The 25,150-nt window shown below is 56.7% G+C and overlaps 1 protein-coding gene and 1 long non-coding RNA gene across 14 annotated transcripts in view; one reads left to right on the forward strand and one right to left on the reverse strand.

Moving 5' to 3' along the window:
• CRTC1 (CREB regulated transcription coactivator 1) overlaps positions 1–25,150 on the forward strand; it is an 80,645-nt gene that overhangs the window by 25,448 nt on the left and 30,047 nt on the right. The window lies entirely within an intron of this gene.
• Positions 9,643–11,304, reverse strand: LOC138988623 (uncharacterized). Of its 3 annotated transcripts, none has more exons than XR_011464898.1 (4): positions 11,148–11,304; positions 10,649–10,737; positions 10,019–10,220; positions 9,643–9,932 (listed from the first exon to the last, which is right to left on the reverse strand). It is a non-coding gene; the product is annotated as an uncharacterized lncRNA (long non-coding RNA). The 3 variants fall into 3 exon arrangements; XR_011464897.1 differs by having other exon boundaries at positions 10,019–10,181; positions 10,628–10,737; XR_011464896.1 differs by having other exon boundaries at positions 10,628–10,737.

Raw genomic sequence — 25,150 nt, forward strand, 5'->3', positions numbered from 1 at the left:
CTAGGGCCTGTGCAGACACGGTGGGGTCTGGGCAGCTTCACAGTGCGGACCTGGAACAAGTTCAAAGCGAAACTGATATTCTGTGAGCAAACAGGAGCAGCCTCTCCTCCCCTGGTCGTGTTACTGCTGGCGGGCCTGTCCCACACGCAGCAGAAGGGTCTCTGCAGAGCTTTTGTGTTCAGGATGGTGGGTTAGGAATAGGGTGTTGTTCGCGCATCTGGAAGGCGGAGATGGCCTCGGGGGCACCCCCTGCAGGCTGCCTCCTGTTGCCTGCACCTCCATGCTCCCCTCAGTGCCTCTCTAGGGCCTTTCCTGCTGCTGCTGGGCTCTGGTGCCTTTATTCTCCCGCTGGAGGTGACCTTGGGGGGCCCCTGAGAGTCTCCAGGAGAGTCCAGGTGCTGCGTTTAGTAGCCTCCTGTTGCTGTCCAGTTGCTCAGTCGTGTCCAGTTGTTTGTGACCCCATGAACTGTGGCATGCCAGGGCTCCCTGTCCTTCAGCACCTCCCAGAGCATGCTCAAACTCATGTCCATTGAGTCAGTGATGCCATCCAACTGTCTTGTCCCGTCATCCCCTTCAGGTTTCTTGGGGCCACCACAAGAAATAACCACAAACCTGGTGGCTTAAAACAGCAGGAACTTATTCTCTCACAGTTCTGGAGTTCTGGAGGCCAAAAGTCCAAAACCAAGATGGTACCCAGGTTGGTTCCTTCTTTGGGCTCTAGAGGAGGATCCTTCCTGTCGGTTCCAGCTTCTGGGGGCGTCAGGAGTTCTTTGGCTTGTGGCCACAGCTTTCCAAACAGCATCTCCTGCTTTCACATCCCCTTCTCTGTGTCTGTGTTCTTTCCTCTCTTGCTCTCTCTTTTTTAAAACATTTGTTTGTTTGACTGCCTTGGGTCCTGGTTGCAGCATGCAGGATCTAATTCCCTGACCAGGGATCGAACCTGGGCCCCCTGAATTGGGATTGCGGAATCTTAGCCACTGGACCACCAGGGAAGCCCTCCCTGTTCTCTTATGAGGACTGCCGTCACTGTTTTAGGGTCCACCCCATTCCAACATGACTTCATTTTAACTTGACGACATCTGTAATGACCCCGTTTTCAAACAAGGTCACGTTCCAGGTATGTGGGTTAGGACTTGGACATCTTTTTAAGGGACACGGTTCAACCCACAGTGTGTGTGTGTGTGTGTGTGTGTGTGTTTGTGTGTGTGTGTGTGTGAAGTCGCTTCAGTCGTGTCCAACTCTTTGCTACCCTCTGTCCCCTCTGTCCATGGGATCCTCTAGGCAAGAATTCTGGAGTGGGTTGCCATGCCCTTCTCCAGGGGATCTTCCTGACCCAAAGATCGAACCTGTGTCTTTTTCGTCTCCTGAATTGACAAGCGGGTTCTTTACCAGTAGCACCATCGGGGACGCCCTCAGCCCACAATGGAAGATAAGGAATATATGAATGTGGCTTAAAGACCAACACCACAGTGAAGACCCTGGACCCAAATGCAGAGCCCTGGGGGCCACACCTGTGCTCGCATCCTTTTCACATCTAGGGTATTTTCCTATCCAGGATAAAGTGCTGTTTATGTGTGCAGATAGACCCCCAGGGCTGGCCTTCCTCTGAGTTGGCTAAAGGGCAAGTGTGCCCTGCTCTTCCCACCCTGCTCAGTGCTGTAGTAAGTTCCCTGGTTGAGTTTGGCGTGGGTTGGTGTTCCCTCCTGCTGCCTTTTGCGATTTGCTGCTGTTTGGAGCTCCATTTGCATTCTCAGACTCGTAGCTTGAGGCCTGTGCAACTGAGCTGGTGGGAGTGGTGACCCCAAGGGCCAAGCCCCCTGCTGGCCTGTGGGTGGGGAGATCCTGGGGGCTCCCAGCAACCTCTGGGGGCTCCACTGTGTGCAGAGCGCCCACTCCCACCTTCACGGGAGCAGGACCCGGGGCTGAGGGTCAGTGCTGGAGGTGGTGCTGACCCATGGCTCCCGCAGAGCGGGGGGCAGGGGCAGGTGTGTAGGGGCAGTGCCCACGTGCTGGGAGAGGTTGTTGCCCAAGGTCAGTGTCAGAGGCCGGGTGAGGAAAGGCACTCTAGGCCCTACCTGCTCGGGGTGGGCAGTTTGGCGTGACTCTGGTGTCCCCCTGCACAGAGGCTCGGGGGCTGCAGGGTTGATTTGGGGCCCCAAGCAGGAAGCTTCAGCATTTGTGGGACCAGAGGTGGGGGGGTACTTGGAGCTGGGTGTGGACAGAGGAGGTGAGGGAAGGGGAGGCGGGGAGTGGCAGGGCCTGGCGTGCTGTTGCTGCAGGTGTGGGAGCGAGATGGGGCGTGTCTCAGGTGCAGTCCTGGTGGGAGGGGTGTGAGTGTGTGCACAGGTCCGTGTGCACCAGTTGGTGAGCGCACACGTGTGTGGATGGGTGGGCACACGTGAGTAGTGTGGGTGAGTGTGCATGCACGTGTATGCATTCAGTGCTGGGTGTTTGTGGGTGCATTTCTGTGAGCCTGTGCATGCAGATGTGCGTACCTGCTTCTGCACACATGTGAGTGAAACACGTGTTTGTCTCACCTGGATGATTGTGCGGCCCTTCTGGGAGGGGGGCGGGCACTGGGCTGGAAGTCGTGAATGTGGGAGGCTTTGAGGGAATCCTGATAAGCGTGAGATGGAGGCTGAGAAGACGCTGCTGGATTTGGGACTTGGGGGTCCAAGTGGGCTTCAGTCAGGGGCCAAGGGGAGGGCTCCTGCCTCTTCCCAGCCTCTGAGGGGTGGCCCTGGGGGCCAAGCGTGGCCCTAGGGCCCGGCTCCGGTCTTCTCGGGACGGTGACGAGGATCAGGGCTGCAGCCCCATGCCACGTGCAGGGGTGGGGCCATGGCCGACTCCCGAGTCCAGCGGCTGGCCTGGCCTTGCCCTCGTCAGCAGCCCCCTGTGACCCCAGGGGGCTTGGAGGCCTGCAGACTCTCCTCCTGTCCTGGGCCCAGTAAAGGAGGCAGGGCCAAGGGTTGGGCCAGAAGCAGATCAGGACTCTGAGGTGAGGCTGGGCTTCTGGGAGGAGGGGGCTTGGCCTGTGACCCCACCCAGGTTGGGGCACAGCTCTTCTCAGAGCTGGGGGGTTGAGCATGGACAGGAGGAGGGGCTGGACAGACAAAGGTTCCGAGGGGAGAGGCACGTGGCCATCCCAGGAAGCAGAAAGAAGACCCTGGTGGCGGGGCAGGGAGAAGGTGGCATGGCGGGGCCAGGCCTGTGACAGGTTCAGGATCCATTTTCATGGACTGATTGATTATTGGTGATTTTGCATAATGTAAGATTAGCCATCTTCAAGAGAACAGTTGGATGGCTTTTAGTGTATTCACGGTGCAGCCACCACCTTCTAGTCCGGAAGCATTCCCATCACCCCAGGAGGAAACCCCAGCCCCCTGAGTGGTCCCCCCGACCCCCTGCCCCAGCCCCAGGCAGCCGCTGATCTGCTTTCTGTGTCTGTGGGTTTGCCTGTTCTGGACATTTCATATGAATGGACTCAGACACTACGTGGGCTTCGAAGGCTAGCTGCTTTTCACTCAGCATGGTGTTTTCGAAGTCCACTCGCGTCGTAGCCTGTGTCAGCGCCCTCGCTCCTTTTACGGCTGAGTGATAGTCCATCGTGTGGATGACCCTGTTTTGTTTATCCGTTTTCTCATCCGTGCACCCGGGAGTTGCTGCCACCTTTTTGGCCGTCGTGAACACGTGTGTGCAAGCGTCAGTCTTCGTTTGACTGGGGTGTGTGCCAGGGAGTAGAACAGCTGCCTCCCGTGGTAACTCTTTTTTAGCTTGTCCAGGAGCCGCCGAACCGGGGTCGGCTTTGATTTCTAAATGGGATGGCAACCTACTGGCGTGTTTAAAACAGGAGCGTGACGCGGTTTGAACTGAATTAAAGCAGGAAAGAAAGGTGCTCTTGGTGGCAGTGATGCAGGGGGGCTCCGGGTGGGGGGTTGGGGAGGAGCTGGTGGGGCGTCCTGGTGTGGGGGGATGTGGGCGGGGGCTGGGGCGGGGGTGCGCAGGGGCCCTGCTGGGGACGCCGCTGGGGCTTGCTCCTGGAAGCGACAGGGGGAGAGGGACAGAAGCCGTGGAGACTTCCTGCTCCCTGTCCACCCCCGCCTCCTCGGCCTGCACTCAGGCCTCTCCAGCCCGTTGCGGCCGCCTCTCTGGCCTGACCATCTCATGACCTCCCCATCGTGTCTGCCTGCCCAGTTGCTTGTCCCCACAAGCTTGAGGGGGACCCTTGTCACCTTTCTGGGCCTGTGTCTTTGCGGTCTTCTCCCTGGAGGGCATGGCCCCTGGACACCACGTCCGCCAGGCCAAGAGTGTGGCCTGAGGGCAGTGGGGCAGTCCCGGGGCTGACCCTGCCCATTTTCTTGGGTGGAGTGGGTGCCACCCAGGGGCCTGCTGGCGGCTGGAGGTCTTAGGGGCTCAGGCAGGGCCCGAGGGGCACCGGGTGGGCCTGCAGAGGTCCAGGATCTTGCCTCCCGGACCACACAGCGACATGGAGTGTTGTTATGTAACTCCAGAGTTGTGCTATGTCTAAAAAAATGGAGCATAAAAGCTATTTTGGGCCCGTGGTAATGAGGGCATCTTGCTTTTGTCTTATCTTCCTGTGGCCCCTGCCATCCTGGGCGGGGAGGCAACGTTGAAGGAGCTGCTTGGGGGAGGCAGTTTCAACCCAGAACCCGAGTTCTGCATGGAAGCCATTTTCAGAAGTCATTTGTTTGGCATCGGCCCGAAGCAGCTGCTGGCGGCTTGCCCTGCGGCGCCCGGGATCCGGGTACTGACCCCCACGGCGTGCAGAAGGCCGCGCTCTCCCCTGCAACCAGGGCCCCACTGCCCCGAAGCGGCTGAGGCACCTGTGATAAACTCAGCCTGAGGTTTTCATGGCAGACTGGGCAAAGGCAGGCGCGGGACCCATCGTGGCCCATCCGAGTGTAAAGTCAGGCTCTTCTCCACACCTGGGCCGAGGGGCTGCTTGCTGAGAGGCAGCCCCGGTCTCCAGGGGCCGGCATCCCGGCTGGGGGTTTGTGTCCTCCTGTTGGTGATGAGATTTAAGGTTAAACTGCAGGACTTTTCTGGTGGTCGGGTGGCTAAGACGCCACACTCCCAGTGTAGGAGACCCCGGTTCAGTCCCTGGTCAGGGAATTAGATCCTGCAGGCCACAGCAAAAGATCCTGTGTGCTGCCGCTAAGAGCCAGTGCAGCCAAATAAATGATAGCTATTGTAAAAGATTCAGTTGCAAAGGGTCCATTTTTCCGGCTACAAACAGAGACACGTGTTCACATGTTCTGGATGCAATGTGCGTTCAGGGTCAAGGTGAAGAAGCTCTGAGTTCCAGAGTCCTCTCTCTCTCTCCGTGTACAGCACACGTGCACGAGTGGAACCTCAGCCTTATCTGGGTGCGTTTATGATAGCCTTGGGGCTGTTATAACAGAGCACTACCACCCAGGTGAATCAAGTGCAGAAATGGATCCTCTCGCGGTTCTGGAGGCCAGAGGTCCCAAGCAGGGCGTGGGCAGGACTGTGCTCCTTGCGAAGGTTCTTAATTGGGGGATCATTCTCGCCCGGTCCAGCTGCTGGCGCCGTCAACGTTCCTGTGTTGTGACTGCGTCACCCCAGCCTCTCCGTCTCCACACGGCCTGGCCCCTCGTGTGTCTGTGTCACTTCTCATCTCGCAGAGACACCAGTTTGAGACTGTTCCTGGCGGTCCAGTGGTTGGGACGCCGCACTTCCACTGCAGGGGATTTTGCGTTCAATCCCAGGTTGGGGAGCTAAGATCCTACATGCTGCACAGCGCAGCCAAAAAAATTTTTTTTAATGGGAAAAAAAAAAAAGGATTCTGGGACTTCCCTGGTGGTTGGATCCCCGATTGGGGAGCTGAGATCCTACATGTCAAAAAAAAGAAGACATCTGTCATCGGATTAGGGCTTATCCGACTCAAGTATGACCACACTCTAACTGAGGACATCTGCAGTGGCCCTGTCTCCAGACAAGGTCACGTTCCCAGGTTTCCGACATTAGGTTGCAGACGCGTGTTTCAAACCGTTGGTCCACAGTCGTGTCCAGCTCTGTTGGACACTACCCAATGGACTGTACCGCCAGGCTCCTCCGTCCATGGGATTCTCCAGGCAAGAGTACTAGAGTGGGCGCCCAGCCCTCTTCCAGGGAATCTTCCTGACCCAGTGAACCCAGGTCTCCTGCATTGCAGATGGATTCTTTATAATATGAGCCACCAGGGAAGCCTGTATATTTGGGGGACGGGGGACACAATTCAGTTCATAGCAGCCCTCCACCAGGTAGGTCCACTGGCTCTTGGTGAGGTCCCAGTTTCCTGAGAGGTACAGTGACGTTGCCTGTCCTTACAGTCAAGTGCTGGGGGCGTCTGGGTCCCAGTGAGGCCGAGGGTGCCCAGGGGTGAGTGGGGTCTTCTGTCTTTGGGCACAGAGCTGGGGGTCTGTGTGCGTGTGCTGTGGACCCCTGGTGTCCCTGTGCAGGCTCGCCGTGTCCCAGCACGAGGTGCTTCCCTGTGAGAACCATCCTGACCCCTCCTCCATCCTGCCAGGGAGGCACGCCCAGCCCCATGCTGTGGATGAGCAGACTGAGGCTGAGAGATTATGCATTTGCCTGTGGTCTCTTGGCTGGAGCATGGCAGCCCACAGGTTTGGGGCATGAGGGGATTGGCACAGAAACAGGCTGTCAGCCTTATGACAACCCTCGTGGGGTAAGCTGAATGGTGTCCTCCGAACACGTATGTCCAAGTCCTAACCCCTGGAACATGTGACTATGACCTTCGGAAAAAGGATCCTAGGAGGTGTGACTGTGTCAGAGATCTTAGGATCGTCCGGAGTTGAGGGGGCCCTGAATCCAGTGACTAGTGTCTTTTTAAGAAGGCCATGTGAGGGTGGAGGCAGAGATGGGTGCGATGGATCCATAAGCCAGGGAACACCAAGGACTGCCAGCAGCTGTCGGTTTTTAAACTGAGGTGAAGTTCACAAAACATAAAATTCACTTGTTTTTTTTTTTTGCTGCACTGCGCAGCCTGTAACATCTTAGCTCCCCAAACAGAGGTGGAACCTGTGCGCCTTGCAGAGGAAGTGCTGAGTCTCGACCACTGGACTGCCAGGGAAATCCCCAAATTCACCATTTTTAAGTGAATAAAACGGCATTTAGTAAATGCACAGTGTTGGATGGCTGTCACATCTGTCTAGTTCCAGAACATTTTTATCATCTCAGAGGGAAACCCGGCCCCTGTTAGCAGTTGCTTGTTGCTCCCCACACCCCTCTGGCAGGTCCTGGTAACTGCGGATCTGTTTTCTGTCTCTCTGGATTCACTGCCCCGGACGTTGCATGGAAGTGGAGTCTCGCACGCTGCGGCCTTCCGCGTCTGTCTGCTTTCACTCAGCCTGCTGGGAAGGTTCATCCTCGTCACGTCCCGTGTCAGCGCGTCAGGCTTGTTTATGACTGAGTAGTATTCCATGGGGCGGCTGGAGCACGTCTGTTTTTATCCCTTCTTCGGGTCGGTTGTGTCCACTTTCTGGCAGTTGTGAGCAGTGCATCTGCCCTTAAGTCTCCCCACTCCTGGCTCCGTCCTCCACGGTGCTCCTGCCCCTTGGAGCTCAGGAAGTACCCGTGGCGAGGAATGGAGGAGAAAGCCCCTGGGAAGGGCGGGCGTGCACGTTGCTGGGGTCGTCAGGTGCGGAGCTGGGTCTGGGCCTGGCTTGCCTGACCTCCTGGGACATGTGGCAGCGCCCTCCTGACAGTTTCAAGTGTCAGGAGTTCCTGGCGGTGTCGGGTTCAGGGCAGTGCTCCCAGCAGTGGGCTTGGTGCCTGCTGTATGGAGGAGCCCGTGGGGAGCTCTGGAAGGCCAGGGGCGCGTGCTCGTCCGCTTTGTCTCTTGCCTCAGGGCCCTTTGTGGCTGGCGGTGTGCGGGGGTGGGGTGGGTGTCCTAGAGAGCCCTGTGCCCTGGATGGTCAGAGGGGCCTGTGAGCAGGAGGCGGGTGGTGCCTGATGGAGCTAGATGGTTTCCTCCTGGTCTCTGTCCCCTCGGAGCCCCCCAGGAGTCAGGTTGTGAGTCATTGCACCCAGGGTGATAGGTCCAGTGTGGCCCAGAGGGAAGCCCGGCAGGCATGTGGGCACCCTGGCCACATCATCAGGGCCCCCTTGTCCCCTGGCAGAGTGAGAGCCCGAGGTGACAGAGCAGTGACAGCTGTTAGACTGAGGTGGGCATATGTGGCATGCTGATCTTTGGGCTGGCTGGAGTTCAGGTTCATTTTCAAGTTGAAAGAAAGAGGTAATTGGTCACCATCTGTGCGTAGGGGAGGGGCTCAAGGTCTGCCCCCGCACACACCCCCCCCTCCCCCAACCCGGCCTCCCCTGGGAGCAGGAGATGCCTGCGCCTGTCCTGACTTGGGCCGGCCGTGGCTCCTAGTGTCGTGGGGCTGCTGAAGCAGGTTCTGCACGCTGGGGGGCTTAAGCCAGCAGTTTATTCCCTCACAGCCCTGGAGGCCGAAAGCCTGAAATCAAGGTGTCAGCAGGCGCGTGGTTCCCTCTGAAGGTCTGGGGGAGGAGTTCTCTGGCTTCGTCCAGCTTCTGGTGGCTCCATCACTCCTTGGTTTTGACTGCATCTCCCCGGTCTCGGCCTCTTCTCCCTGAGACCTGCTCCTGGTGTGTCTCCTCTTCTGTCTCCGCGTTTGTTGGCCGTGCGGGGTCTTAGCTCTTCTGTCTCCGTGTTTGTTGGCCGTGCGGGGTCTTAGCTCTTCTGTCTCCGCGTTTGTTGGCCGTGCGGGGTCTTAGCTCTTCTGTCTCTGCATTTGTTGGCCGTGCGGGTCTTAGTTGTGGCAGGTGGGATCTAGTTCCCTGACCAGGGATCGAACCCAGGCCCCCCTGCACTGGGAGCACGGAGTCTTAGCCACGGGACCACGAGGGAAGCGCCATCCTCTTCTGTCTCTTGTAAGAACGCTGGCTGTTGGATTTAGGGCCCACCTGGATAATGCAGGAAGACCTCTCCATCCCAAGGTACTTAATTCCATCTCTAAAGACCCTCTTCCCAAATGAGGTCAGAGTCTCCGGTTTCTGGGGTGAGGATGGGAACTTAAGTTTCTAGGGGCACAAGTGGGGCCGCCACCTGTGCCCAAGCTGACCTGCGTCGGGGGCTGAGGCCACACCTGGCTGGGATGCGGGAAGATGCCACTTAGGTCTTGCTGTTACCATCTGTCTCCGCTGCCCTTGTCACTTAGGGGCTTCTGACCCTAGTGCCCACCCAGCATCCCCTCACATCACCCCAGCACGCTTGCTCCTCCCACAGCCTTCTGGGGGGCCTGCCTGGAGCTGGAGGTGCCCCCCTGCGCCCTCCAAGGACACCGGGCAGGCGTCTGTGAGCTGCCACTTGTGTGTGAGGTCACGCTGGCCGGGGCTGGAGCTCTCAGGGGCTGCCGCTGCGGGGCCGAGTTCAGTGTGGGGCTCACGGGAACACAGGACCGTGTGACTTTGGGGTCAGAGAGTGGCCCCACCCCCTCAACTTCATCTTTAATCTTTAGTTTTTTAAAAATAAGTATATTTATTGTCACTTTGAAAAACATTTACTTAGTTCTTTATTTGGCTGCGCCAAGTCACAGTTCCAGCATGTGGAATCTAGTTCGCTGACCAGGGATTGAACCCCGGCCCCCTGCACTGGGATTGTGGAGTCTTAGCCACTGCACCACCAGTGATGCCCCCCAAGTTCACATCTAACCAGAAACTGTGAGTGGTACCTTGTTTGGAAACAGGGTCTCTGCCCCTCTCGTCCCGTCCAGAGGGAAAACGAGGAAATGAGTGGTGCTGCCGTTCTCTTGCCCTGTGACAGTGCTTCCCAGCCGCTCTTGGCCTGAACTCCCAGGTCTTTATTAATTATTAGCCCACTAGTTCATTCTCGGGCTTCCTCGACGGCTCGGTGGTAAAGAACCCGCCTGCCAGTGCAAGAGACGTGGGTTCGATCCCTGGGTGGGGAAGATCCCCTGGAGGAGGAAATGGCACCCCGCTGCAGTCCTCTTACCTGGGAAGTCCCATGGACGGAGGAGCCTAGCAGGCCACAGTCGACGGGGTTGCAAAGAGCCAGACACGACTTGGTGACTCAACAACGAAGACAACAAAGAACCTCATCAGGTCAGCGTGAGGCCATCCTGGAACGGGGTGGGCCCTGAATCCAGGGACGGGTCCTTAGAGGAAGGTAGAGCAGAGTCACACAGGGAGAAGTCCTGTGAAGACAGAGGCAGAGATCAGGGTGACCTGGCTCCAAGCCCGGGGGCAGCAGGGACTGCTGAAAGCCCCCCGAAGCAGGAGAGGGGCCTGGGGCAGATTCTCTGTCCTGAAGGGTCCCACCCCGCTCACACCTTGAATTACGACTCGTGGCTTCCGGAACGCTGAGGGAGTACACTCCTGTTTTTTAGGCCACCCCGTCTGTGGCCATTTGTTAGGTCTGCCCCAGGAAGCTTGTGTCGTGCCTCAGAGGAGGGGGTAGACATAGAGGGCCCTGGGGTCAGGGTTCCCGCCCCCATAGACGCACCCCTCCCACTGGGCCCTGCCGCCCAGTGCGGCCACCAGGGCTCGGGAGCAGGCACTGTCCGGAGTGCCCCCCTCTTTCTGTCCTTTTGTTGTTAGTTACCAGGCAAGGAACTTTATCAACCTTGTTCCAAACTTCATTCCCAGGCTTCTTCAGCTTTAGTTGCGCGGAACGAATTGTGGATCAGCAAAACCAGAAGAGAACTGCAATGTCTAAGGGATTTGAACTTAAAAATATCAGAAATCTAGATCTTATCAGCTCCAGAAATTGAGTTATGTTAGTTAGACCACAATCAGAATAGAAACGGGCAGCTCTTCAAGCCTGATCTGCTTTCGAAATGCTCTCCATTCTACTGGTCTCACTCTGGGAAGCCCCTCTGGCCTCCAGTCTCCCTCCCACCCAGCCCCGAGGCCTCCCCCAGACCCTCCGGCTGGGCCAGGGCCGAGTAGCCCCCATGGAGGCGAGAGAGCTTGCTGAGGTCACAGGTGCAACCGGTGCACTTGGCCGTCTGGGAGGGGCCTCAGCTCAGTGTGTGCGGGGCTCGGCCGCCTGCCTTGGGGGCTGCTCAGCCAGGTACTGGGGACGTGGTGCCCGGACAGATGGGCTCGGGGACGGCGCTCACGTGTAGGTCCTCCTGGGCCTGTGGGGTAGTCGGCCTCCTCTCCCACGGACACCGGGCTGTGGAAGCAGGGAGAAGCGTCTCCAGTTGTCCTGCTGGCACACTGGGCTTTGTCTCCGCACTGCGTTTGGGCCTGTAAAGTGTGGCTCCCCTGCGTCCCACCTGGGGCCCCTCCCACCTCTCCAGAGCCTGTCGGGGCGTGTACAGGGCAGTGTTGGGTGAGCAAACACGGGCCCTCCAGCCTGCTGCACACGGGCCCCCTGTGGGCCTGACCGTGACGTGCTGTGGCCCCAGATCAGTGTGTGGTGCCGGGGCTGGCGGCCACCACACTGCCCAGGCCCCTGGCCAGAGGCAGGCGTGTAGTCCTGGCAGAGCTCTGCGCCCCCTAAGACCCCACATCCCTGCGGCCCTGTTCAGTGCAGCCCCTCGGACCTTGGGGTGGGGTTGGTGTAGAGTTGGGGAAGGACACCTCGAGGACCTCCCAGGAGGAGCGTGTTTCAGGGAGAGGCTCTTCTGCAGCCCCCAGTGTGCCGAGACCTCCCCGATCCAGCCTGTCAGGGCCACTGTGGTGGACCTTCCCCTGGGTCTCCACCTGGGCATTCATGGCCTCCTTGTGCCCTCCTGGTCTGGGCATCAGTCCTGCCCTCCTCACCGCTCTGCAGTGACGGCCCACCACAGCTGGCCTGGCCTTCTCTTCCCTCTCTGCCTGGGCTTCCACTTCTGTCCTTAATATTCCCTCTGCCTGGACACTTACTAGATCAGTCTGCACCGTGGACTGTTAACTTGAAGGTTCCCATCATCCAGCCTTCCCCGATCATCCATTCTCGAGGTCCCTGCCTCTCCCAAGCTGGGCTCTGAGAGGCCCTGCCTCCTCTCTGGGCCCCCAGAGTTAGTTTCCTGAGGCTGCTACAGCAAAAAACCTTAAACCGGGAGGCTTGAAGCCACTGAAGTCTCTTCCTGGGCATGTATCCAGAAAAGATGAAAACTCTGATTTGAAAAGATACATACTCCGCAGTGTTCACAGCAGCACTGTTTACGATAGCCAAGATGTGGAAGCAGCCCACGTGCCCAGTAACAGATGACTGGATTAAGAAGATGTGGTGCAATTATACAGTGGAGTATTACTCAGCCATAGAAAAGAATTAAATAAAGCCATTTGCAGCAACATGGATGAACCTAGAGATTATTACACTAAATGAAGTAAACCAGACAAAGATATCACATGACATCTCTTATATATGGAATCTAAAAAAATGGTACAAATGAATTTGTAAAGTAGAAACAGGCCCATAGACATAGAAAACAAACTTTTGGTTACCAAAGGAGTAGGCAGGGAGGGATAAATTAGGGGTTTGGGATTAACAGATACACACTACTTTATATAAAATAAACAACAAGGACCTACTCCTGATACATAGCACAGGAAACTGTATTCAGTGTCTTGTAATAACCTACAGTGGAAAAGAATCTGAGAATGGATGTGTGTGTGTGTGTGTGTGTGTGTGTGTGTGTGTGTGTGTGTGTGTGTATATTTATTTGTATAACTGAATCACTTTGCTATACATCTGAAACTAATACACTAAGTAACTAAGTAAGTTACTGTACTAACTAGTACAGTAAGTCAGCTGTATTTCAATAAAAGCTGTCTGCTTTGGGGAAGAAATGAGTTTAATAATGATGTAAGAATTCAGTAATAGTGGGACTTCCCTCACAGTCCAGTGGTTAAGTCTCTATGCTTTCAGTGCATGGGGCACGGGTTTGATCCCTGATCAGGGAAAATCCCACATGCTGCGTAGTGCAGTAAAAAAAAAAAAAAAAAAATCAAAGGATTAAATACTACCAGAGGTTCCCCAGTGGCTCCTCAGTAAAGAATCTGCCTGCATTGCAGGAGCCATAGGAGACTCGGGTTCGATCCCTGGGTCGGGAAGATCCCCTAGAGGAGGGTATGGCAACCCACTCCGGTATTCTTGCCTGGAGAATCCCATGGGTGGAGGAGCCTGGAGGGTTACACTCCGTGTTATTGTAAAGAGTCTGTCACGACTGAAGCGACTGAGCATGCAGAGCACACATGCAAACAGAGATTCAAAACAAAAACAGGAAAAAACAAAAACCAGAAGTCTACTTCGTCATGGTTCTGGAGACAGGAAGTCCGTGGATCCAGATGTGGGCAGGGTTGGATCCTTCTCGGAGCTCCGAGGGGAAATCCATCCCAGGCCTCTCCCCCAGCTCTGGGGGCTGCTGGTAAGCCTTTGAGGCCCCTTGTCTGCAGCTGCGCCCCCCGATGTCTGCCTCCACCTTCACCTGGCCTCCTTCCTGCCTTCCGTGTTCTCTTCCTGTAAGGACACCAGTCACTGGATTTAGGGTCTCCCCAAATCCAAGATGACCTCATCTCAAGAGCCTTAACTAATTACAACCGCAAAAACTGTTTTCAGACAAGTCTCCATCCTGAAGTTCCATATGGGCCTACAGCCCGAGTTGAGGGGCTGAGCGGATTCACCCCAGGCTGGTCCTGCGCCTTGGTGCTGCCTCACACATGCCCCTGGTGAGCAGGCACATGACTTTACATTTAGGCCGCTGATTGCAGAAACGCCAGCTGTGGTTTTCCACCCATCATGTCTCTCTTGCCAGCAGCCCCGGGGACAGCACGCATCTCTTGTCACCTGTGCCTCACTGACTTCCGGCCTCTCCAAGCCCAGGCCCAGAGAAGACCCTTCTTTGCAGGCCACCCCATCCTGTAGCCTGGGGGCTTCTGCTGGAAGAGTCCTAGGCTCCCTGGCTTTGCCTGGGCCTGCCCAGCCAAGGGTGATCCCAGAGGACGCAGGGTGTGGGGCGATTCTGGGCTTCCCAGTTCCAGATACAGCTGTCGATGGTCCCTTCCTGGGGACGAGAGCTGGTCCCCTAGGCGCTCACGGAGGCTGGGCACGCAGGGCCCCAGCTGTCAGGCTGGCTGGCCCACCAGCCAGACACAGGCCAGCTGCTTGCCTGTGACAGGGGGCTGTGGGCCAGATTGCGGCCCCAGATTGCTGTGTGGAAGCCCTAGCATCCAGCGTGACCAGAGGTGGAGGATGGGGCTTTGAGAGGTGCTTGAGGTGACGTGAGGTCATAGGGAGGCATCCTGAGTCCATAGGGCGGATGTTCTCTTAAGAGGGGGAGAGAGGGAGACTTGCCCCTGAGCACACCCCGAGGAAAGGCCACGCGAGGACCCTGGGCCACAGCGGCCGCCTGCAGACAGCGCTCACCGGAGGCCGTGCTGGCAGCCTCCTCCCAGACTCCAGCCTCCACAACTGTGAGAAATAAAAGCCGCCCATTCTGTGGGATTTGGTTATGGTGGCCTGAGCTAATACAGAGGGTTATTTTGATCCTTGGTTTTTGTTTTTTTTTTTTTTTTGCCTCACCACATGGCACGTGGGATCTTACTTTCCCAACGAGGACTCGAACCCTCACCCTCTGTGTTGAAAGTGCGGAGTCTTAACCACTGGACTTCCAGGGAAGTCCCCGGAGGGTTATTTTGGAAGGAAGGGGTCAGGAAAAGCTTTTTGAGGATGTCGTGTTTGAGCTGAAACCCAAAGAATGAGAAGGAACTCCGTGGAAGGTTCCAGAAAAGGGGGCGATGGGTGCAAGGGCCCAGAGGCGGGAGGCATGGGAGGGCCTTCTGGGCCACCAGGAAGTTGCAGTTCGCCAGGGCAGGAGTCTGGATCGTACCCGAGGCCCCGTTCCCTTTTCAGGCGGCCTCCGAGCTAGCCTGTCCTTCCCCCAGGGCCTCAGTTTCCCTACTTGTCAAGTGGAGGGGAGCCCTCTCCCTCTGAGGGCTGCTTCAGGGTCCCGCCCAGAGTGGGCGCCTGGCTGGCGGGCCGGGGGAGAGGCCCCCAGGCGCCAGCTGTGCTGCACTCAGACCTCGAGGGACCCTTCCTCCTCCCCAGCCCCAGCGTCTGGGCTCAACAACCGCCACCGCCGAAGGAAACAAAACGAGCTCACAGCGGACCCTCTGATTCCGCCAGGGTTGGGGATTTGGCAGCGGCAGCCGAGGCTGATTAAAGGCATTCCGAGGCACACTCGGTGTTTGTGTATCTGGTTCTGTATTTACACTTTGGGAACGAGCGAGGAGGCAGCTGGGGAGTGTCTCCACCGGCCAGGGGCCGGGGGCTGGAGTGACTCAGCCTGGAATCCGAGCTCGGCCACATGCCTGTGACGCTTTCATTCATTCCCTGATTCATTCATTATTCCTTCCTGTGCTCAGCAGACGTGTCATGAGAAACTCCAGTGTACCAGGCACACTTCGGGGGGGTCAGCCTGGCCTCGCCCCACTGTGGAGCCCTCCCTTGGAGTGGGGGCCCATGCTGGGGTGGGGCTGGGGTAGCAACAAAGTTAACAACAGTGAGTTTTTATTATTTTTGGCTGCATTGTGCCTTGTGGGATCTTAGGTCCCCAACTAGGGATTTTTTTTTTTTTTAATATATTTATTTGGCTGCACTTGTTCTTAGATCCTTGACCAGGGTTCGAACCTGAGCCCCCTGCCGTGGGAGCAGGGAGTCTTAGCCATTGAACCACCAGGAAAGTCCCCTTAACTGGTGACTGAAACAGGGGCCTCGGCAGAGAAAGTGTGGAGTCCTAACCATCGGAGTGTCAGGGCATTCCCAATGACAGTGAATTAAAAATGAACTAAAAACTGAAGTGGAAGAGAGCAACCTGTAAAATTCCTAGAAGGAAGCAGTACAAGTACAAGCACAGAATTGGACCCTGTCAGCGTTGAAAACTTCTGTGCGTCGAAAGACTGTCAAGAGAATGAAAAGACAGAGAAAGAAAGTATTTGCAACCGTAGAGCTGTGCATGTGTGTTAGGTCGCTTCCGTTGTGTTCCGGCTCTTTGCGACCCTATGCACTGTGGCCCACCAGGCTCTGATAAGAGGTTAAGATTCCAGATGTTAAGCTGCATTATAGCACAGGGAGCTCAGCTGGGTCCTCTGATGACCTAGAGGGGTGGGATGGTGGGGTTGGGAGGGAGGCTTAAGGGGATATAGGTATACATATAGCTGATTAACCAAGGGCTTCCCTGGTGGCTCAGACATTAAAGTCTGCCTGCAAAGCAAGAGACCCGGGTTCGATCCCTGGGTCAGGAGAAGAGAAATGACAACCCACTCCAGTGTTCTTGCCTGGGAAATCCCATGCAGAGGAGCCTGGCAGGCTGCAGTCCATGGGGTCACAAAGAGTTGGACACGACTGAGCAACTAATACTTATAGCTGATTGACATTGTTGTACAGCAGAAATGAACACAATATTGTAAAGCAGTTATACTTCAATTAAAAAAAAAAAAAAAGACCTAGAATATATATTCAATAAGGAAAAAAAACATGCAACTCGGTGTTTAAAAAGGGCGAAGGACTTGGCATTTCTCCAAAGATACACAAATGGCCGGTAAGCACATGATAAGATGCTCAGCGTCAATAGTCAGGGAAATGAAAATCAGAGCCAGAATGAGGTACCACCTCCCACTCGTCAGGATGGCTGCTGTCAAAACAGCAGAAATAAACCAGTGTTGGTGAGGACGTGGGGGAATGGGAACCCTTGTGCACCGCTGGTAGGAACGTACAATGGTGTGGTAGCTGTGGAAGACAGTCTGGTAGTCCCTCGATAAGATAAATATGGAATTACCATATGACCCAGCAGTTCTCCCTGTAGGTGTGTTCCTGAGGGGTTTGAAAGCAGGGACTCAGGCAGGTGCTTGTACACGCATGTCCACAGCAGCATAGTCACAGTCGCCAGGAGGTGGGGCGACACCCGGCCATCAGCAGACGAACGGATAAACGCAGCGTGGCCCATCCATGCGGCGGAATGTTGATTCAGACATAAAAGGAGTGAAGCTCTGACACAGCGCGGATGAACTCTGAAAACATGCCAGGAGAAAGAAGCCAGACACAGACAAATAGTGTGTGGTCCCCTTTGTGCGTGTTAAAGTCACTTCAGTCGTGTCTGACTCTGCAGCCCTTACGGACTGAAGCCCGCCAGGCTCCTCTGTCCATGGGATTTCCTGGGCAAGAATACTGGAGTGGGTTGCCATTTCCTTCTCCAGGGGATCTTCCCGACCCAGGGATCGAACCCACATCTCTCATGTCTCTTGCGTCGGTGGGCTGGTTTTTTACCAGCAGTGCCGCCTGGGAAGCCCAATCCCCTTTGTATGAAATGTCAGGAATAGGCAAATGCAGACAAGTAGGAAGCAAGTTGGTGGTTGTGGGGCTGTGAGGGGGCTGAGGGGCGACTGTTAATGGGCACTGGGTCTCTTTTGGGGTGATGAGAATGCCCTTGACCTAGCTAAAGGTGATGATCAGACAGTACTCTGGTTGTACTAGATGACACTGATTTGTGCACCTTAAAATGGTTCATATTCTGTTGCGTGACTTTGATAAAGAAGAAAGGAAAAAGTTTAAAAAGAGAAAAAAGCGCCCTCAGGCCTTCCTGGTTGGGCGCCTGTGCCAGCGCAGCAGTCTGCCTGAGCCCCAGGTGTTTGTTCCCAGGGTGGGCAGCAGAGGTGTGGGGAGAGACAGGTCGTCCGGCGGCTGTGGTGAATGCAGCCTGGGAGGGCCTGCCTCCCCTCCTCAAACTCTCGTCTGGTGCTGGAGCAGCTGAGACCGGGCAGCCTCTTGGGGCCGGTTCCTTGGAAAGAATCTGCAGGGACACAGCCAGACAAAAGTGGGGCACAGGCACCCGTGGGGAACGCTGGCTCTGGAAAACGCAGCTGCAGCTCCACGAGATTCAGAGTCAGATCCTTTCAGGGGCTCTCGGGGCCTCCCTCCAAAGGCCCCTCTGGCTGCTGGAACGCTTGGAGAACCTGGCAAAGCCCGGGTCCCTCCCTTCCTGGGGACAGCCTCCAAAAGTGGCCCCTCCAAAGGCCCCTCCGGCTGCTGGAACGCTTGGAGAACCTGGCAAAGCCCAGGTTCCTCCCTTCCTGGGGACAGCCTCCAAAGTGGCCCCTTCAATGGCCCCTCTGACGTCAGCCACCTCCTGAGGACTCCTCCTTGGGGAGCCCAGTGGGCGGGGCTTCAGGCCAGGGTGTGAGAATCCCCTGGGGTCCTGCTCAGCACTCAGGTCCCCAAAGGGTGGTGCCCTCTCGATGGATTTGCTCTCCACCTCCCTCTCATGAGTGGTTCTTTGCCCGTGTGCCCGGGAAGCTGTCTCTTCATCCTTGGGCCTCAGTTTCCCCAGAGACAGGGTGCTGTGTCCCACGTGGGCACGGGAGGCACACGGTCCCGCCTGGGGTTCCGAGCACACTGAGTCATCGTTCTTGCACGCACAGGTTCTCCCAGCGTCCAGTCTCTCAGTACCCACAGGGATGCCATGCCGCACTGTTGTGCCAGGGTCCTCGCAGGGCTGACAGTCTGATGGCAAGAGTTAGACCTTGAGTGGCTTTGGAGAGTGAGCCGTGGAGGTGACCCCACAGAGGAAAGGTGCACCGTGTTGGGCCGGCCCAGCGGGAAGAACCTCTTGGAGGAAGGAGTGCCAGTGCAGAGGCCCTGAGGCAGCCCCCTTGGTGGGCGAAGTGCGGTGACTCGTGGGGAGCAAGGGGCCAGATAGTGCAGGCCTTTGTGGCGAGAGGGGGAAGCAGGTCTGCTCAGAGCTCGAGGCTCCTCCCGGACCCTCTACTGTGGCCCCCACGCCTGCCCTGGCTTTGCAGGACAGAGCTCAGCCTTCAGCGTGGCCACTCCCCTTAATCTCATTAGGAGGCTGGCCAGTTGCCATGGTGGTTGTGATGGGCCCGAGCAGGGCTGGCTCCTTCCAGACAGCGAGGCCTGGGAGGAGCTGACAGATGGGAATTCATTGCATCCTGTGGGGTCTCAAAGGATTGGGACTGCCCTGGGGAGGTGATTGCATCTGCCATGCCTCTCAGGGCCACTGGCCTGTGATCGTGCCCAGTAAGGGTGAGGACACAGAAATGGGATACACGCCTTGCAGGGCAGCTCTGTCCCCGTGGGGTCCCTCCAGCAAGGGGGTTGGGGAAAGCTGGAGAAGTCGCCGTTTCCCCACCGTTCTGTAGGGGCAGTGGGAATGGGTGTTGGGGGTCGGTCCTGACTCAGGCTGGGTCAGGGACCAGAGGGGCTTTCCTGCCTAAAAACAAGGGCCCCAGGGCTGAGGCAGGACTTGAGGTGGCCTTTTAAAGAATCTGCTTACTTTCTGGCCGTGTTGGGCCTGGGTTGCAGCGCACGGAACGTTTTGTCGCAGTGCGTGGGGCCTTTGGCTGTGCTGTGCGGACTCAGTAGCTTGCGGCACGTGGGCTTGGTTTCCCCGAGGCACTTGGCACCTTAGTTCCCCCGACCAGGGATCGAACCCTCAGCCCAGCGCTGCATGCGTGTGTGCGGGCTAAGTCCTTCAGTCAGATCCGATTCTCTGTGACCCTGTGGCCTGTAGCCCGCAGGCTCCTCTGTCCATGGGATTCTCCAGGCAAGAGTACAAGAGTGGGTTGCCATTTCCCCCTCCAGGGAGGATCTTCCCGACCCAGAGATCAAACCCACGTCTCTTATGTCTCCTGCATTGGCAGAGGGGTTCTTTACCACTAGCACCACCAGGGAAGTCCCCCTGAGGAGGCTTTTTACAGTGAGACTCGTGCCGCATCCCCGCCTCCATAGAGCCGACGTGGTCGAGTTGATTCTCTGACTCGAAGCTTCCAGACGAGGTGGTGTGCTCTGATCTGTGATGTGATGTGGCCTTTGTGATGCTCTGTGGTCCCAGCCGCCCACTGGTCCACAAGGTTATCCAGGAGTCAGGTTCCAGGAGTGGAGTCTCTGCCCTACTTGGCCACTTCTGAGCCGGGTGACCCTAGGCCGTTCCTTTGCCTGCTTAGCCTCAGTTTTCCCATCTGGAAAGTGGAGTATGCTGGGAACCCTCTCAAAGGTCCTGTCTTCGATTGAGTTGTGTCCCCTCAAAAGATATGTCCACATGCTCACCCGTAGCCTGGGAACGTGGCCTTACTTGGCAAGAGCACTTTTGCAGATGTAATTAAGGGTCCCAAGATGAGACGATTCTGAAATAGGATGGGCTCCAAATCTAATGACAGGTATTATTCTGAGAGAAAGGAGAGGGGGTGTGAGACACAGCCACAGAGGGGAAGGCTGTGTGGAGACGGAGGCAGAGGTCGGAACCACGAGCCAAGGATGCCCGGAGCCCCCTCAGGCCGAGAGAGGCCGGGGGTGGATCCTCCGTCTGTGGTTCTGGAAGGAATCAACTCTGCCCGCACCTTGATCTTGGACTTCACCTCTGGACTTGTGAGGGAGTGAATTCCTGTTGTTCTAAGCCACCCACTTGATGGGAATTTGTTACAGTCAGCCCAGGATACTTAAGACAGGGCATTTGTGATGCTTAAATGCACTGATACAGAGAAGGGCTCTGTGCCCCATGGTGGCGGGGGGCTCTGGGGTGCCATCTGCGGCACATGGGGTGGGGAGATGCTGAGCAGAGGAGAGGCTGAGGTCAGCGCTGTGCTTCTGGTTGTCTGGTGTGGCCCCACCGGCCCCGTCTCAGACCCTAGGGTGTGGCCCCACGGGCTTGGCTGATTGGTTCACACCTGAGAGCAGGAAGGTTTGAGAGGCATGAACTGGACTGTTCTGGAAAGATCTGGGGCTGCAGAGTGCTGGTGGGAGGCCAGGCCAGATATATGACAGCACGCCTGGGGCCCCGTGTGGCCACATGCAGGGTCAGCACCAGACACACTGTGCCTGGCAGACCGTGCATCCCGGGTGCCCACCTCCTGGAGGGGCAGGAAGGGGACGGTAGGCAGGGTCTCGGGTCAGGCATTTGTTTGTTTTGTTTCAATACTGAATTTGTTTATTTGGCTGCACTGAGTCTTAGTGGCGGCACACAAGATCTTTTCTTTTTAGTATTTATGTATTCTTGGTCCCACCGGGTCTTCACTGCTGTGAGCAGCCTTTCTCTAGCTGCAGCGAATGGGGGCTGCTCTCCATTGCAGCGCACACACTTCCCACTGCTTTGCTTCACTAGTCGCAGCACACAGGTTCAGCAGGTGTGCGTGGGCTAAGTTGCTCCACATGTGCGATCTTCCCAGGCCGGGGATCGAACCCGTGTCTCCTGCACTGGCAGGCGGGCTCCAGATGGGGATCTTTAGTTGCGGCATGCGGGATCTTCTTTCCCATCACTTCATGGGAAATAGATGGGGAAGCAGTGGAAACAGTGTCAGACTTTATTTTGGGGGGCTCCAAAATCGCTGCAGATGGTGACTGCAGCCATGAAATTAAAAGACACTTACTCCTTGGATGGAAAGTTATGACCAACCTAGACAGCATATTTAAAAGCAGAGACATTACTTTGCCAACAAAGTTTCGTCTAGTCAAGGCTATGGTTTTTCCTGTGGTCATGTATGGATGTGAGAGTTGGACTGTGAGGAAAGCTGAGTGGCGCAGAATTGATGCTTTTGAACTGTGGTGTTGGAGAAGACTCTTGAGAGTCCCTTGGACTGCAAGGATATCCAACCAGTCCATTCTGAAGGAGATCAGCCCTGGGATTTCTTTGGAGGGAATGACGCTAAAGCTGAAACTCCAGTACTTTGGCCACCTCATGCGAAGAGTTGATTCATTGGAAAAGACTCTGATGCTGGGAGGGATTGGGGGCAGGAGGAGAAGGGGACGACAGAGGATGAGATGGCTGGATGGCATCACCGACTCGATGGACGTGAGTCTGAGTGAACTCCGGGAGTTGGTGATGGACAGGGAGGCCTGGCGTGCTGCGGTTCATGGGGTTGCAAAGAGTCGGGCACGACTGAGCGACTGAACTGAACTGAACTGTGGGATCTAGTTCCCTGATCAGGGACCGCACCCACCCCCTTGCCTTGGATGCAAAGAGTCTCAGCCACTGCAGCAGTAGGGAAGTCGAGGGCCAGGCACTTTGGATCATGCAGATGTGGCTAGACAAACCGAGGGGCATATGGGGAGAGTCTGGGTCAGTGGTGCTCTTACTGTTGTGATTCTCTTCCTTTTAACTCAGTGGAGGAAGAGGGTAGCTTTAGAGGAAGCTGGGTGGGCGATTCGGGAACTCCCTCTACCATCTTCGCAGTTTTTCTGTGAACCTAAACCTTTGATAATGAAAATGGAGGTTAAGAGCAACAACAGTGAGAATTCCCTTGCACTCCAGTGGTTAGAACTCTGTGCTTCGAATGCAGGGTTAGAGAGGCAGTCTCTCGTTGGGGAACTAAGATCCGACATGCCTTATAACAATAGCAATAACAACAAAGCCATAGGCCAATGTGAAGGTGACTTGGGGGGCCTGCTCCTTGAGTGGGGTGTCAGGGAGGCCCCTCCAGGGTGGATGTGGAGGTGGAGCTGTCACAGGCGGCTCCCTCGGGTAGGGGGAGCACAAACTCAGGGTGCTTTGGGATTGGATGTCTGGAGGGAGTGAGGAATGGGGAGACCAGAGGGCAGGGAGGCACCTGTGAAAGTGAGTGACAGGGCACCTGCCCACCCTCCGCATCTGGAGTGGGGTCTGCTCTCACAGTGGGGGAGCCTGGTCTTGGACCCCAGGCTGTCGGACCCTTGGGCCAGAAGCTAAGGGGGAGCCAGAGAGGCGCAGCTCCTCTGTGCCAGCAGGTCTTGTCCAGGCGTCACCACCCTGCCGTGCTGCCTTCCGCCAAAACCCACAGGAACGGGGCAAGGGGAGGGGCAGGCACAAGCCTCAGGGCAGCAGGGGTTGTGTCAGTGTCCTGAAAGGTTCTTGCGTGGCCTCCAACTGGGGCTGTCACCTGGCTCGTGGAAGTCTGCTCCCGAGCGTGGGAGCCGTGATGTTCGTTCACTCGTTCACTCGGTTACTCACCCCGAGTTCTTGTGCTCCTTTGTTCCACCAGCAGGTGCTGCTGAGGGTTAGACCCTGGCTTGGATGCTGGGTTTATGGAGAGGTTGGGGGTAGGGCAGGAAGTGCCTTCAAGAACCTCTCTCTGGGCAGAGGGATGCAGGAGGAGGGACTGTGGTTTGACGGGGGAGGAGGCCTGAGCTCTGTGTCCAGCAGTTGGTCAGACCCTGCCCAGTGGCATCACTCTCTTGTCCTCCTTGGGCACCCTTGGAGGCACCAGGCCCATGGGTGGAGCCCAGGCTGGCACCTCCCCACCCCAGCGTCTGCTTACTCCTGGGGTTTCCTGGCCAGGCATGGGACAGCAATCAGCCCCTGCGAAAGTTCAGGGCCCCTTAAGACCACCTTCACTTCTGACACCAGCTACAGAGACTGAGGGTTCCTAATACTATACTGGGACTTCCCTGGTGGCTCAGATGGTAAAAAGCCTGCCTGCAATGTGGGAGACCTGGGTTCCATCCCTGGGTCAGGCAGATCTCCTGCAGAAGGAAATGGCAACCCAGTCCAGTGTTCTTGCCTGGAGAATTCCACAGACAGAAGAGTCTGGAGGGCTGCAGGCCATGGAGTCACAGAGTCAGACACGACTGAGCGACTGAAAAAAAAAACAACACTACACTCAGCTCAACGGTTCACTGGAAGGACTCAGAAGTCACTGAAGACCTTCCTACTCATGGTCATGGTCTGTTTCTTAGGAGTTCTATCTATTCGTTTGTTTTTATTTACAGCTGCACTGGGTCTGTTGCTTTGCGTGGGCTTTCTCTAGTTGTAGAAGGCGGGGGCCCTTTCTAGTTGCCGTGCCTGGCTTTCTGTTGGGGTGGCTTCTCTTATCGCAGATCATGAGCTCTGGAGCACAGCACACGGGCTTACTTGCCCTGTGCCGTGTGGGATCTTCCTGGACCAGGGATCCAACCCATGTCCTCTGCATTGGCAGGTGGATTCTGTAACTACTGGACCGCCAGGGACACCCTCGGTCATGGTCTGCTACAGTGAGAGGATGCAGGTCACAGTTGGAATGGGGCAGTGGCCAGCAGACTTCCGAACACAGCTGGAGGACTCCCTTCCCCGTGGAGTCACGCGGACAGCGCTTGCTTCTCCCAGCACCAGTGTGTGGTGGCACGCCCGGGGCTGGCAGCCATGGGTCTCCCCGAGCCTTGGGGTCCAGGGTTTTTCCTGGGGTTCACCATTCAGACGCAGCCCCAGCAGAGGAAGAGCTGAGAACCTCGGTGGCCTGAGCCCCCCACCCTTGCCCACACTGTTAGCAGAGATACCCAGTGTGGCCTGGGGCCCTAGGCAAACAAGCACACTTTTCTGTGGCAGGACCTTCACTTCCCAGGAGCTGGGAGCAAAGGTCAAACAGCCCTGGGCCAGGTTAACTCTTTAAAGTGAAAGTGTTGGTCTTTCCAACTCTTTGTGACCCAGTGGACTATAGCCCACTAGGCTTCTCTGTCCATGGGATTCTCCAGGCAAGAATACTGGAGGGGATTGCCATTTCCTTTCCCAGGGGCTCTTCCCAACTCAGGTCCGACCCAGGGATCAAACCCAGGTCTCCTGCACTGCAGGCAGATTCTTTACCAGCTGAGCCGCCTGGGAAGGCCTGCCTGTGGTGCTCCACGTACAACCAAGAATGAGTACGGGGGTTCTCCAGAGGCAGGGAGGGGCCCACACTGGGTCCACTCCGGAGGCCGTACCGCAAAGCCTGACATTCCCGCAACAAAGTGGGTGGGGTTCGGGGGCCCCTGTGGAAAGGAGAGGCTTCAGCCAAGATGGCTTGGAGGGCCAGTATTATTGCAGACACACAGCCGTGAGCGGTGCGTTCCCCTTCTGGGCTCCCTCAGCCCGGAAGGTGTGATGTGAGCACTTCCAGTATCACACGCCTGGTGTTTACGCGCACACACACACTCAGTCTGGACAGCCCACTCTATGGGAGGAGAAACTGAGGCCCAGGAGGGGGCTGCAGCCTCCAGGGCCAGGTGGTACTTGAGCGGTGGGGATAAATGTGGGTTCCTGCCCTGTGGCTCAGACACAAGAAGGGCCTGGGGGGCGGGTCTCAGGTCCAAGGACACCCGAGCCCACCCTGCTTGGCCTCGCCTGACCCCTCCTGACCAGGGGCTGGCCTGTTTCATCCTGCGTGCCCCCGGGCCCTGGGGAGGAGGGACCCAGGGTGTTCA

This window comes from Bos mutus, chromosome 7, assembly GCF_027580195.1.
Source record: "Bos mutus isolate GX-2022 chromosome 7, NWIPB_WYAK_1.1, whole genome shotgun sequence".
In the NCBI taxonomy this organism is placed as follows: Eukaryota; Metazoa; Chordata; class Mammalia; order Artiodactyla; family Bovidae; genus Bos; species Bos mutus.